We start from the raw sequence: 15,376 nt of genomic DNA, 5'->3' as shown, positions 1-15,376 counted from the left end.
CTAAGTGAAAGAATGGTGAGGAAACCAATGATCAATTGGCTGTATAAAAGTGATCAAGATAAATCAAATTAAGAATATTCAATGTAAAAAGCATAATGGAAATCATGACTGTCAGTGTGTTCCTATAAATTACGTTGAGGACAGAAGCAAGAGAATGGAGAGCTTCAGAGTTCAGATGAAATTGGCTGGTCAAAAGTTAGATTTTCTTTAAAGACTCATTTTTGCCTTAAAAAAAAACAAAAAAAAACCCAAATTTACATTCTCTCTCATAACTATTTATCACTAAAGTATTTTAATGACTTTATATTAATGGATGTTCCAGGAACTGTACCACATTAATCATATGGCTGTGGATACCTCCAGGAGATAGAGATAAGCCCATCCATCCTTGGAGATAAGCATTGCTGTAGGTCTGAGAGTTTGGGTGGAATTTAGATATATAAGCTATGCCATCCATAAACCGAGCAATCTCCCTTCCATTTAAGGTCCCAATCACTAAGAAATGGCAAAGTACTTAAACTTTCCGTGACTCTTATTATCACATTCCGTGTTACTAATAAATTGCTTCTATAACATTATAGTGTATTGATGTACTCCTGAAGTGTGTGGCTGCTCGAGAATCAAAAATTCTAAATGATAATTGGTCTAACACAACGCATTTAATGTGAATTTTTATAAAGCCGCATATTTACATCTATTATCAATCCATCATTGTATAAAATACTATGTAGAAGTGGAATTCACGTAGATTAATTGAATTTTTATGATCTCTGATATTGAGATATGAAATACCTCTAACCCACAGTAAAATATTAAAAAAAGTAAATCAGAGGATGAGAAAGCTCACTTGGGATTTGAATGACCCTCCTATATTGGCTGAGGGTATTTTCTCAATCACAGGAACAGCATCTCTAAAGCAAAACTCTTATAAGAAACAAAATGTGGGCCGGACTGGGGGGAGGAACATACAGAAGTCATTTCTGACCCCCTCCCCCACCGCCGAGGGCCAAAATGAGTGAACTCGTCCATTGAAAACTTTGCAACTTGCTCAGAAAACTTTGAACACCTACACCTTGCTGAGCTCTGAGGCCGTTCCACACCCCACGGCTGCTCTGGATCTTCCTCAGAAGGTTCATTGAGCCTTCATTGAGGAGACTCTTGTAGACTTGAAGGACCAACCACTTGGGAAACCAATGTGCTGTGTGACATCCTTCCCTTCTTCCACGGTATGTAATTCTTAGTGCCAAGTGCCTGTTTTCCTCTGCTACGCCCAACCACCCCAGCTCATGTTCCACTGCTTTTTGTTCTTTTCTCTTAATTCACATGCTTCATCAACAAGCACTACTGGTTTTTACCCCACATTGTCTGCCATTATTGCCAGATAGTCCCTGAAGTCCTGACTCCAGCTCTGAGTTTCCTCATTTTAATAAACGTTCTTCTTGATTACCAGCAGAACAAAACCTAAGTGTCCCAGGCATCCTCCTCAAGTTGGTAGTCTTTAAACATTTGTTCAACATACCCAGAAGAGCAAGACATCCCCCCAACTCTGGTGTTACCATTCCAGCTCTGGCCTCAAATTTGCACACACTTAGAAGACAAAGCTCTGGCTGTGCGACTCAATGTATTTTCTTGTACTGTTGGAATAGAGTTGGAGTACATGTTCTTATCCACCCTGCTTATGGAAATTCATCCAATTTTCTTCAAAATCTCTTTGCTGAGAGCCATTAAAATTTTAACATTAAATACAACATATCTAAGATTTTGTTCAACCACTGATCTCAAGTTTAGGGAAATAGTGTGTCTTTTTACAAAACATTTCCCATTCCGTTGAGTCATTCTGGAGAAACATTGTACTGATCCTTCCTCCATTCTTTCCGGCACTTCAGGCCTCCGAACCCGAATTCCGTAATGGCCGGTTCGCAGGCAGTCCACAAACGGGTAGGGGAGGCGTGCGGATCGGATGTGGCTGGAGGTCGGGAGGGCAGGGGGATGTAGGATGGTCGGTCGTAGGAGTGCGGCTGTGCGGCGGGCGTGCGGGCGGTCTTTCTGTCTTGGTCGTGAGGGTCGGCTTTGCTGAGTTCGTCTGTATTTCTTTCTTCTTCTGTCTTCTTTCGTTTCTTCTTTCGGATCTTATGGCTGATGTTCGTATTTCGTTCTTCTGTCTTCTTTCTTTTTCTTTCTTTTCTTCTTTCTTTCTTTCTTTCTCTCCTTTCTTCCTTTCTTTCTTCTTTTCCTTAAACCCCAGTGCTGTGAAGCAGCTCTAGTATGATGGTAGGAAAGTGAAAGCAAGGAGGTCTTTAGTTTGGTGGTAATAAGGGGATCAGTACTTGTGTACTTACAAGGGGCTCACACTCGGAGCAACCTTTCCAATATAATTTGCTTAATGCTTCTAATAATGCCATGTCTTTTACTTTTCCCATTTTATAGAGAAGGAAAAATTAGGTGTAAAATGCTAAATGAAACCTGTCTAGAATCACAAAGATAGTAAAACAAGGACCAGATTCAAATCCTCACTGTGGCTTGGGGGTGCATAGTTAAAACCAGTTACCATGATTTAATTCTTAGAAAAAAAAATCTTTATTTTACACTCTATAGTTGGATGCTCTTCCCCAAAGTAATACAATATCCCATGCTTATCGCTGAAACATCATTCTTTGATTCTTTTATATCCCTCTATAGTCCTTGAGTCTTGGTTCAGCAATTGTTTTTAGCAGTAAGTCATAGAATTCAGGTTTTGTGCTACCTGCCACTTTATCTCCTTCTTTCAAACATAGCTGTTGTTTACCTTAGTGATTTATCAAAATTTCTCATCAATTCATTTTTTAAAGCTATCAACCTCATTCAAAGCCACTCTCTTTAAAACTGGGGGAGATCCACTTTGTCAAAATAGTTACAGAAGCTAAAGGCAGAAAGGGCTGCTACATCTTTCTTTATGTTCTAGGGTCCTTTTCAAAGTGCCAATTTCATTTGTACCTATAAACTTTAAAAGATACTTAGTTCACCCAAACTTTCTGGCTGACACAAAATGGAATTCTCAGTACCTGAATTGCAATCATGGAAGATAACAGGCTCACACTGTGTGCCTTGTACCGTGATTGATTTTCAGATGCTCTTCAGCAAAGCACTTGCAGCTTAATTGAAAAAAAAAAAAAAATCATTCCTCTAGGCTGTGTAAGGTGCAAACTTTGAGCAAAGTAGATTTTTTCTTGATTAGAAAGAATCCAAATGCATTAGAGAATAGATATGAACAGAGACAATGACTACACAGCAACTGCCTAGCCCCACTTGTGTTGCTGGGATCCTATTTTTCTATAGCACAATGGTTTCCAGAGTTAGGGATTTACAAACACTAAAATGTCAATAAAATATTTGAGGACTGTATGAAGTTGCTAATATTTCCTAGAGGAACACTTAAATACATACACACGTGCATTCTCACACAGTCCACCGATCATCATACCACACACCCACAGATATTACCACTTATAATCTAATCATAGAAATTTCACTAAAATGTTCCAAGTTTTCTAACTTTCCCATGAATACAAGACAATGTATCTATAGAACAGAAATGGCCAAAGGAATAATTAATTACTTTATAGGCCATAAAGATTCAGTTGGGATTCTTAAATCTGCTAAGAAAAGCAATTCAATCCCTGGATATTATATTTTGAACATATCAGACCTCCAGCTACTTGGGTATCTATTCACTCAACAAATATTTGTTAAATTTCTTTTTTTTAAGATATTATTTATTTATTCATGAGAGACACAGAGGGAGAGAGAGAGAGGCAGAGGGAGAAGCAGGCTCCATGCAGGGAGCCCGATGCGGAATTCGATCCCAGGACTCCAGGATCACTCCCTGAGCTGAAGGCAGGTGCTAAACCCCTGAACCACCTAGGCTGTCCCATTTGTTAAATTTCTATTATGTGTCAATTTTCTATATTTAAGCCATGAAATGACAGCTTTATAAATGAGCAAGAAGCAAGGGATTATAGATTTATGTGTACATGAGGATGATGACATATATTCAATGTGTGCATAGTGTATCATGAAACAAAATAAATAATCCAATACAGTATCTGCCTCTTTATCTTGGGGGATATGTTCTAAAGCCTCAATGGATGCCCAAACCACTGATAGTAACAAACCCTTTATATATACTGTTTTCTCCCTCTATAGGTACATGCCTATAATCAAGTTCAATTTAAATCAGGCATGATAAGAGATTAGCAATGGTGACTTATAATAGGGTAGTTATAACAAAACACTATAATAAAAGTTATGCAAATGCGATCTCTCTCTCTTTCTCAAAATATTTTATTGCCTGTACTCACCCTCCTTCTTCCTGTGATGATGTAAGATGATGACATGCCTGAGTGATAAGACACAGTGAGGTGGATGGTATAGACATTATGATGTGGTGTTAGGCTGCTATTGACCTTCCAACAGGGCATCAGGAGGACCATGTATTTCTAGACCTACAGTGAAGGGGAGTCTACTGTGTAAAAGAAAAACACAGCAATTAACTGAATTTGATAGAGCTCACATTTTTTTCTTTTTTTTTTTTGTCTAAATTCATTTCTATTAATAGAAAATAAACACGTATTCCTTGTTTCAGCTGTTTTACTTGAAATTACTAATAAAAAAAGATTTTAAAATGATCACTTAATCATCCTGTTTTGACTAAGACAATGAAACTGGTTTAAAAGAAAGAAAAGAAAAGTATTCAGCACCACTTGCTCATTGGCTTTTCAGAATTTGTTCCTAAAGTTTCTGGAGATTTCTTGTCTGTAAAGTATAGGAGTCACAGAGTTACATGAGGAAGCCTTTCTGGGACAACCAAGGAGGAGTTAAATAATCATCATAAAAAGAATCCCTGTACATTCAGCTCAGTAACCTGGACTCGACGATGACCCTCTCCCCTGTAACTCAGGAGGGACATGCTTCCATGCACTGAGGTATGAAGAATCAGACTGTTATTTGCTGTTAGAATTAGCCAATAGCAGTGGCTCTCTGGCATAGATGCTACTGGTCCTTAATATCCAGTGGCTTTAGGAAAGTCTGCAAATAGTTTTGATCTAATTCAATTTATTCAGAAATTAAACACATGTAATATGGTTCACTACTCTACCAGAGTATCTGCTGGTTTTGTGTCCTTATATATATATGTGTGTGTTATAAGGACACACACATATGTGTGTGTGTGTGTGTGTGTGTGTGTGTGTGTCGGTAAATCATAGTCTTAAAACATACTTAGAATGCTGCATTATGCAGACCAAAACCCATTTTAACAAAATGTCTATAATTAAAAGCAGCTGATGAAACAAAACCCAAAATATGACAAGAGAGACTCATCTCACTTGAAAATGTGTTGCTTAGAGATTAAAAAAAAATGTGCCCTTAAAGCCATCCAAGGACAAGGAAGGAGACACTCTCTCCTCATTCTTTGCCATAGGATTCCAATCAAGGATGGGCCAGAAATTTGCATTTCTAAATATTTCAGAAAAGTCCATAGAAGCGTTAAAAAGACATTTAATAATGTTTCTCTTTATCTGTGAGTAGTAGTGCTCATAAGAATTTCCAAATAATGCAAAGACTCATTCACTCAGATGTGAAAAGAATAGGAGGTGGACTGTTGGTCATCCTTTTTTTTTTTCTTACTCTTTTTTAAATTAAAAAAAATATTTATTTATTTTAAAGATATATTTATATATATATAAATTAATTATATATTAAAATTATAGTTAATTTAACATCTCAGCCTGCTTAAATATATATATATATATATATATATATACATAATTGCATTTTGATTTACCAACATCTAGTATAACAACCAGTGCTCATCCTATCAAGTACCCCCCTCAGTTCCCCTCACCCTGTTACCCCATCCCTCTGCCCACCTCCCCTTCCACTAGGTCATTCTTAGCCATAGCTGCTTCTATTTTGTTTAAATACTTGTTTATTTATTTATTCATGAGAGACACACAGAGAGAGGCAGAGACACAGGCAGAGGAGAAGCAGGCTCCATGTAGGGAGCTGGATGTGGGACTTAATCCCAAGATCAAGACCTAAGCCAAAGACAGACGCTCAAGGTGCTCCTTTAGCCATAGCTTCTATGGGCTTTTTCTATATGCTGATCACCAGTGTGACTCAGGTGGGCTTTTGTGAGAGAAGGATGTTTGATGACCAGAACCAGACATTTCTTCCTAGTGGAATACACAACAGATAAGGGAGTAGGGGAGGTAATTTAGGGGACCTTCTCTTTCCACCTCAGAAGTAGTTGGTGAAGCCCATATACACATTTAAGGTGTCCATGGGGTCCTCTAGCTGTGAATAGTGGCTTCTATGGACATCCAGAATCTACACTGTTGACTGTGTGGTAGCATTTTCCTATACAGCTCCAAAAACTCTGGGTAGGGATTTGTAGGATCCAGTGGCACATAGACAAAATAAATTAATATAGTCACAGAAGCAAAAGCTACCACCAGAGTCTTCTGAACTTCCTTTGGTTGATGTTCCATAAGAGATGGTCGATAACTAAGTTCCCTCCTTGTTGGGTATCCCTTCCCACATGTTCCACAGCTCACTCTCAGAGGGTCAGGTATGCAGCCCAAAGGCTGGGGTGAGACCTCAGGAGAATACAAAGAAGTTCATCAATCATGTGAGGATGGGTGACTGCTTGCTTTCATCTTTGAGAATCTTTTGGAGAAGAAGACAGTGAGTCTCAGGAAATATACCTCCATCTGACAGACAGAGACTCTTTATAGTAAACAGACCCGATAGATGCTGCTTGAACCTATAGAGCAGCTCCTGAGCAATGATATCTCCATAATCATGAGACAAAAAAAATTGATTCTGTGATTCTGGAGCCCCAGATGCCACAGACATGCACCCACACTGCCAGCCTGCTTAACTATGGAATAGTCATATGGTCTCGGTTTGTCACTGAAGCCAAAGCTCAAGAAAGGAAGAGCAATCACTTGATAAAACCTCAAGGTCAGACTTTCCCAAATCGTGTGCCAATCATAGCTGGATGTTGGAAAGCCATGTGAAAGTACAACTATCTCAGGACTTCCAAACACACCCACAGAGTCTTGGTAGAGGATGTGCAGTCCCTTACAGATGAGAAATTTGCCTAACAACTTCAACGAGTGATGAGTGAAGAGCAAGAGGAAGCAGAGAAAGGAGGCAGGGGGAAGATATGAAAGTAGGCCACAAGCAAGGGCGCAACCACTTGCCCCACTTGAACTCACTACCTCCTTACCCTGATTCAGTTAACACCTGGGCTACAAGACTCCATGTTTGGAGGACACTCATATTTCATATTTAACTAGAACTCATGGCTAATAGGAGACCTGGGAGAAAATAGCAAGACAGAGAAGTGAGGAGATAGGATATTATATAGCTTAGCAATGTATAGCTTAGGCAGGAAATGCAGGGTCCTGGAATTAGGGAATCCTAGTAACAAAGAATCCACTAGTGTTTATTAGGAATCAAGGAGCAACAACATCTCACATAAGTCATCCAGATCACAGGAAGGTACACGGAGTACTGTTCTAAAGCAAGGCACCAGAATATTAGATGATTTAAGCAAAATAGTGTGATGCCAAGCTTGAGGGAGGGAGACATTTGCCTTTAGTATACATGCATATGTCTTGTGCAAACAGCACTGGATTGGGTAACACCAGATATGAATTCTGGTCCCAAATGTCTTGTGTGTAAATCAACCCACCTCAATTTCCCTCTCTGTAAAAGGTAACTTTTATCTATTTCTCAGGGACAACATATTAATAAAATGTCCAATAAAAAAGAATGGGAAAATACACACATGGATATCAATTTGTATTGTGCTCAGAGTAGTGTGGCAAATAAATTTCAAAGTGTGTGAATACCAATATTATGAACGGGGGTTGTTCTGGGAGCAACGTATCGTGACAGGGATCCAGGAGCTAAACAACTATCATATGGTTTGAAATCTATCCCCTGCATTATAGAAACAATATATAATTCTGGAACTGACCAGCAGAGGTCAATGGTACCATTTTCATATGCAAGTGCCATACACAGTTCTTTCCAAAGACTTCCTATATGTTCTACATTTTCATTGGTTGACATAGCTGTAGTCTCTGGGTGCCTCTGTTTCTTTTAATGATGTGATGAAACCTGATTATCTACTATTCAGACTTATTTTTCACAGTTTCCTTTGAACTCATCTACTTGAGATCTAACAAAGGGAAAACTAGCATTGTTGCTAGGGGCAACATAAGAAATGAATTCTATCCTGTGTGAAACAGGCTCTTCCCTTGGAAAGTCTGTCAATAATGATTTCCTGCACAGACATCTCCAACAGGTAGATAGTAACCCATCAATAGCTTCATCGCCCTGTGTTCTCAACCCCAGAGTGTCTTCTTCTGTGCAACTTCAATCCACAAAATAGGTAATGATTGGCAAGAATTCCCCATATCTCTGCTGTCCCAACCCCTTGTTGATAATTAGGTAATAAGTAGCAAACTTAGTTTGCATCAGGCATCTGTCAAGTACTTTACAAACATTAACTCACTCAATCCACATGAGAGTGGCATGAAATAGGGATGATTATTATGTCCGAATTATAGAAGACAAAAGAAACAATGAGAGCATGTAATTTGCCTGAATTTGTACAAGTAGAGCTGGGATCTAAACCCAGATATTCTATACGTAATGGGTTCAACCACTCTGCTAGGCTGATGCCCAATACTTGAGGTGACGATTTGTGTAGAATGAGTAATAAATTCACACAATTATATTTTAAAGTCCTTTACAAAATTCTCTGATAACTTGTTTTTATTGTAAATTTTTGCTTAAACTCTTTGGTTTAATCTTATTCTTTTTGATACGACCACATGATGTCAAATTTGGTTGGGACTGAGTTTACTGCACAAGGTCAAAGGAAGAGCATGGGGCCTCATACCTTACCTGGACACAATGCACTGTGATTTGTAGGGCAGCTTTTTGATTACTAAATTACACACCCTAGTGCTATATCTCTAAATTGGTGAAGGCCATTATAGTGTCTTTTTGTGGCCAGAAACAAATGTTAGAGGAGTTGCCCTGGTGTTCCAGCTTGGAGGAAACCTGCACCCACAGTCTTTTAATTGCAATTGAGTTGATGTGCAATGATGCTGCTGAAGGCCAACATGTGTGTCTTTCCTAAGATTTCCCACCGCCATGTCCTTCGGCTTCCCTGAGACTGGGGCTCATCTGCTGATATTAGATGTACCAAGTAAGCTTGCCATTTGTTTACTTCAAGCCAACTGTGATCAAAAGCTCCTAACATAAGCTAAAAAGATAGCTTAGTGGAATCAACATCTGGTAGATAATACTTAAATTCCCTGCAATCCTGCTTTTACATCCTAGTAGGGTAAAATCAATCTTCCTTTTACTGGGAAAAATGCAATAAACTATAACTTTCTCAGTGTGAGTTTGTTGGTTTTAAACTTTTAAAACTAAATCATATTTGTTTTACACAGTGACAACTGACAACTTTTGAAGTGATTTGTGACTTCTTCGGACAAACTGGGTATATAATGAAAATCTGTCAATACCTCTTTATGACTACTGGATCAAACACAAGTTTCAGGTTGAGAAACAGTATCTTAATGAAGTCTTAAAGTATGTTTATTTTTATTATGAAATGATGAAAATATCACAACAGAAAACTCAAAAGTAAAGCAGGATTTATTCCCTTAGATGATTATAGAAAGGTGGGTTTTAAATTTGAAAATGACAATAATAAAAAAAATAATTAAATAAAATTATATTTTACTTATATTTATCTGTAATTAAGTGACTTTGAAGGATTTGTTATTTTCAACTGTGTGGACCTTTCCCATTCTGAAATGAATTTTGACAAATAAAAGTTATTGCCACAGTGAGTCACTATTTCTGATGAAATTATTTTAATTCCAGTGTCTTGGAAAATATTTTAGACTACTGATTTGAAAACTATCATATGAGTTCATTATATTGCTATTGATATAACTTTATCCAAACTGGATAAAGACGTGAATAAGCAGAAAAATAGTATATTAGAAAGAAAATACAGCCTTAATTAAGTGTATTATTTTAATTTTCTATAAAAGTAATCTTATATATAATTATAGGAGTACATAATTTGGATTTCAAATTCCAAAGACCAGACCAAATCAAACATCTGTAAGATGTAAGTATTGAGATTGATATAACATAACAAGTAATTGGTAGATAAAATTATTTGAATCAAACTTTATTCTTATTTTGTAAACTTTAAGTTATAAAATAATTTTAGCTGAACTCAGACACCAATCTGGTATAATTATTTTTCTTAGAGAGTTTCTTAGAGAATTCATGAGACTCTCTAAGAAGTCCTATTAGAAAGGAAAGAGAAAAAATAGTTCTTTATTTTCTCACAGATCTTCTTTTAGACTCTACATTGAAAGTCACTTACCTGTATACTTACCATGTACAAAACAACTTGTTAGGAAAATGTACAGGATGCTCAAACCAAATGAACACATAATTTTAGAAAATGTTTTGTGCATTTAATCATCCTTCTTGGAGAAATAAGACCTCAGTGCAGCTTCTGAATGGTAACTAACTGATTAACCCAAGTACTTCTCTATGAAAATTCCAACAGTATTCAGTACTTTGGGATTTTTTATCCCAAACAAATGGATACTTTGGGAATAATTGGGCCTATGCAATGCATGGAACTATATACACTTTACGTAAGTGTATTAAACACAAACACAGCAGAAACTTATCATGGGGCACAACCACGAATTACAACATCATGTAGTATATATTTGAATCCTGTAATTAACTTCTAATACAGCCACATGTTGGCGAAACATGACCCTATGCCAAAAACAACCAACAACAGAATCAACAAAAAGACACTGTTTTTTCACTTTTATCTTTGGTCAGTGTATTGTCCAAAACCTACTTCCCATACTTCAATGGAAAGGCTATGGTTCTTCTCATAAGACCCTTACTACTAAATGGAAATTTCTTCTCATTTGGATCACAATTGCTTGCTCCATGTTGGATTCAAGAGAATCCTTTTCAACCGTATTTCTGTCTGAGTCTTTATTTTTAACTGAAAAGTACTCGCTCCTTACTGCTCAGAAACAGCATCACCAGGTATTTCAAATTCCATGAAATACCTGATCTGAGATCTCTATCTTTTCCCAATTGTAGAACAGGACGCAAAATATGTATAAAGATGTTGAATCCCATGATACTTCTTGGATAAATCAAATATACCTGCTCCCCCCCTTCCACAACTGACCCTGATGAGAAAGATAAGGTGTGATCTGGTTGCCCAAGTAATGCCCTGTTGCTCACAACACGGCCTTTGTTGATTTATCTGTTTGTTGTAACCCTCTTCTCTCTGTGCTTTGTGTGTCCCACCTGAAACAAAACAATTGGTTGAAGTCTATGATTTTGTCTTCAGGAGAGTGGAAAGCCTCTACCTTCTAACACTTCCCCAAAACTTCCACTTGGCAGCACAGGTATTGTAGCAGTTCCTCTCTGTCTAACTCAAAAAGGATGAAGACAAACTTGTAATCCGCAGAGCTGCCTCTAAAGGAAGTGAACAGGTATGGGAAACACATCTGCCCCAACACACTCCATCCATTACCAGAGTAAAAATCAAAGAAATATAAGGTTGGCAGTTACAGTGGCTTGAGAGGTCACAACTAGCAAATGAAATCAGATGGGAAGGAGGATTCATATAATTCTGCTGAAAAGGAAAAGAATGTGGTGAGGTTTAGAATCAGACAGTCAAGGCCAGCAAAAATGTGGGTGGGATGGTGGCATGTTTGGGAATTAATTTAACGACAGTAATGGACCTTTTATTGTTTTCTACTTCAGAACGATATAGTAATATATGAAATCTTTAATTACTCAAGACATTCTAAATCATTCTGGTTACTTCCTTGTTGGGTGTAGCAGGAAAGGGGCCTCACCGGGAGCTCTAAAGGAAAGATGACATATGTCTCTAGCTGTGCCAAATACTGATGACCTTTCATTGAGCTCTTATTACCTGCTATGCACCACATCATGTGATTATTTTTTATCTACTTTGATGTCATCTGCCTGACAATCTGTGGAGTGGTTCTAGACTCCATTTTACAGATGACAAATTAGAGGCTGAAAAGACAGATAACTTTTCTCTGCTAGCAAAGAGTAAAGTCAGATTAAAGATTCCATGACTCTTTAATGAAATCTAACTTAATGATTGATCTGAAATTTCATTTCTGGAGAGTCCTTTCATTACATGAGATATTGCAAGAGTCACAGAGAGAATTAACTTCAAATAATAATAACGATGGATGTAAATTCATTTATTCATGATATTTTATGCTGGATGCTGCTGCTGCAGTGAACAAGAGACAAGGCCCCTGACCTTAAGGAATAAACATAGAGTGAGTAACTAAGGAGAAACAGAAAAAATAAGCATATTTACATGATATGTCAGATAAATAGATGAGAGTAGGAAATTTATTGAGAATGCCTTTTTATAAAAGGGTTGATTAGGGATAGTCTCCTTGATAAGGACACAACTGTGATGAAGCAGGAAAGAATCATTTTTTTGTTTGTTTGTTTTGTTTTGTTTATTTTTATTATTATTTTTTAGGAAAGAACCATTTGGATATTGCTATAGAAAGACTTCCAGGAAGAGAAAATAGCAAATTTCAATGGCTTTGTGAAAGCAAAATGTACTTGGGAAACAGTACTGAAGTTCGTGTAGTGGAAGCAGAATGGAACTGGAACAGATTTGCACAGTGGACCCTTGAGCAATCTAGGGGTTAAGGGCCTGACCCTCTTCATGGTCAAAAATCTCCATATGACTTATGAGCCTTCCAATTTAAATACTAAGAGCCTCTATTGTTGACCAGAACCTTTACTGATAACACAAATAGTTGATTAACACATGTTTTATATATAATGTGTATTATATAATGTATACTTACAATGAAATAAGCCAGAGCAAAGAAAATGTAATTAAGAAAATCAGAAGGAAGAGAACCTATGTTTATAGTTCTTCACTATATTTATTGACAAAAATCGTAAATTAAGGGGCCCACATAGTTCAAACCCATGTTGTATGAGCATCAACCATAGAAATTAGAAATAAATGCAACCACCAGGCTTAATAGAACATGAAGGGTCATCTGAAGGTTTTGAGCAGAAGAATATCATTGTTTCTGCAGCAGAGAAGTTTTTTAAGGGGCCAGGTGTTAGTCGGTTTCGACTGCTTGAACAAAACACTGTATACCATATGACTTAAATACTGAAAATTTATTTCTCGCAGTTCTGAAGCCTAGGAAGTTGAGATCAGATATCAGCATGGTCACGTTCTGGTGAAAGTGCTCTTCCTAGTTTGCAGACAGACTTGCACCTGCTGTGTCCCCACATGGCAGAGGAAACAAGCGTGGGCACCTCCTCTTCCTAAAAGAACACTAATCTCATCACTACCTCCTGAAGGCCGCACCTCACAATACCATCAAACTGAGAATTAAAGCCTCCACATATGAGTTGGGAGGGGGGCCTCAAGCATTTAGTCCATTGCACAGGGAAATCAAAAAGGAGGTGTTACAATCTGCACTACAGTCGAGGTAACAGATGCTGTGTGTTGTCAAATGCTTACTATGCTTACTCTACATCTGTTATGATCATATAATTTGTATCCTTTATTTTGTTAATGCATCAGGTTTATTCCTTTGTGTTGAACCATCCTTGCATCTAAGAGATAAATTCCACTTGACCATAGAGTAAGATTCTTTTAATATATTGTTGAATTTACTTTGCTAGTAGTCTCTGGAGAATTTTGCATCTATATTCACCAGAAAACTGAACTAGACTGTGATTTTCTTTTCCTATAGTGTCCTTACTTTACTTTTTTATCAGGTAACATTGGCCTCATAAAATGAGTTGAACATGTTGCTTCTTCCTTAATTTTCAGAAAGACTTTGAGAGATTTGTGTTCATTTTTCTCTTTTTTTTTTTTTGAGATTTTATTTTTATTTGAGATTTTATTTTTCTTTATTCATGAGAGACACAGAGAGAGACAGAGACACAGGCAGAGGGAGAAGCAGGGAACATGACGTGGGACTCGATCCTAGGACCCCGGAATCTCGCCCTCAGCCAAAGGCAGATGCTCAATTGCTGAGCCACCCAGGTGCCCCAGTAAGTAAAATCTTTAAAAAAAAAATAAAGAAAAGGGGTCTGTCTTTCAAGAATAAATAAATAAAATCTTATTTATTTGAGAGAGAGAGAGAGAGCAAGAGAGAGAGAGTGGACAAGCAAGGGAAGAGGAGCAAGGGGAGAGAGAGGAGCAGGGGCTCGATCCCAGGACCCTGCGATCAGGACCTGAGCTGAAGGCAGATGCTTAACTGACTGAGCCACCCAGGCGCCCCTATTTTTTCTTTAAGTTATTGCCAGATTTCACCATAGAAGTTATTAGGTCCTGGGCTTTTCTTTGTTGGGAAGGTTTCATAGCTGATTTGATCTCCTTAGTCATCATTCATCTATTCAGATCAAAATAGAACAAAAATAGATTTTTGTTTCATAATTTAGCCTTGGTAGGTTGTATGTTCTAGCAATTTACCCTTTTCTTCTAGGTTATCCAACCTGTTGGTGTATCACCGTTCATAGTCATCTCTTATTCCTTCATGTATCTGTGGTATCAATTGTAATGTCTCTTCTTTCATTTATGATTTATTTGATTCTTCTCATTTTTTTTTCTTGGCCAATTTTGTTTATCTTTGTAAAAACCAACTCAGTTTCATTGATATTTTCTACTGTTTTCTTATTTTCTATTTTACTTCTTTCTACTCTGATCTTTATCATTTCTTTTCTTCTGCTAACTTTGGATTTAGTTTATTCCTCTTTTTCTAATTCACTTAGATAAAAATGTTAGATTGTTTATTTCGGATCTTTCTTTTTTTAAATGTAGCTATTTATTAGCCCTAAACTTTCCTCTTAACTCTACTTTTGCTGCATCCTATAAGATTTGGAATGTTGCGTTTCCACATTTGTTTGTCTCAAGATAAGTTGTTTAATATATTTTTTGATCCATTTGTTGTTCGGGAGTGTGTTGTTTAATTTCCACATATCTGTGAATTGTCCTCCTGTTATCGATTTCTTTTTTTTCATATCTTTATAGTCATAAAAGAAATTTGATATAATTTCAATTTTCTTGCCTTTTTAATACTTGTGTTGTTTCCTAAAATATGATTTATTTCGGACAATATGATGTGTGCTTGAGAAGAATACATATTTTGCTGCTGTTGCGTGTTCTATTAGAAAGCAAAGCCTGTTAGGACCATTTGGTCTATGGTGTTGT

At 37.2% G+C, this 15,376-nt stretch overlaps 1 pseudogene; it reads right to left on the bottom strand.

The window, feature by feature from the left end:
- Positions 1 to 6,276: 6,276 nt before the first annotated feature.
- The window catches only part of LOC100687611, a 34,297-nt pseudogene continuing 25,197 nt past the window's right edge, over positions 6,277 to 15,376 (bottom strand).

This window comes from Canis lupus, chromosome 18, assembly GCF_011100685.1.
Source record: "Canis lupus familiaris isolate Mischka breed German Shepherd chromosome 18, alternate assembly UU_Cfam_GSD_1.0, whole genome shotgun sequence".
Taxonomy (NCBI): Eukaryota; Metazoa; Chordata; class Mammalia; order Carnivora; family Canidae; genus Canis; species Canis lupus.
The sequence above is the reverse complement of the archived record's forward strand: the minus strand, read 5'-3'. Positions and strand labels throughout refer to the sequence as shown.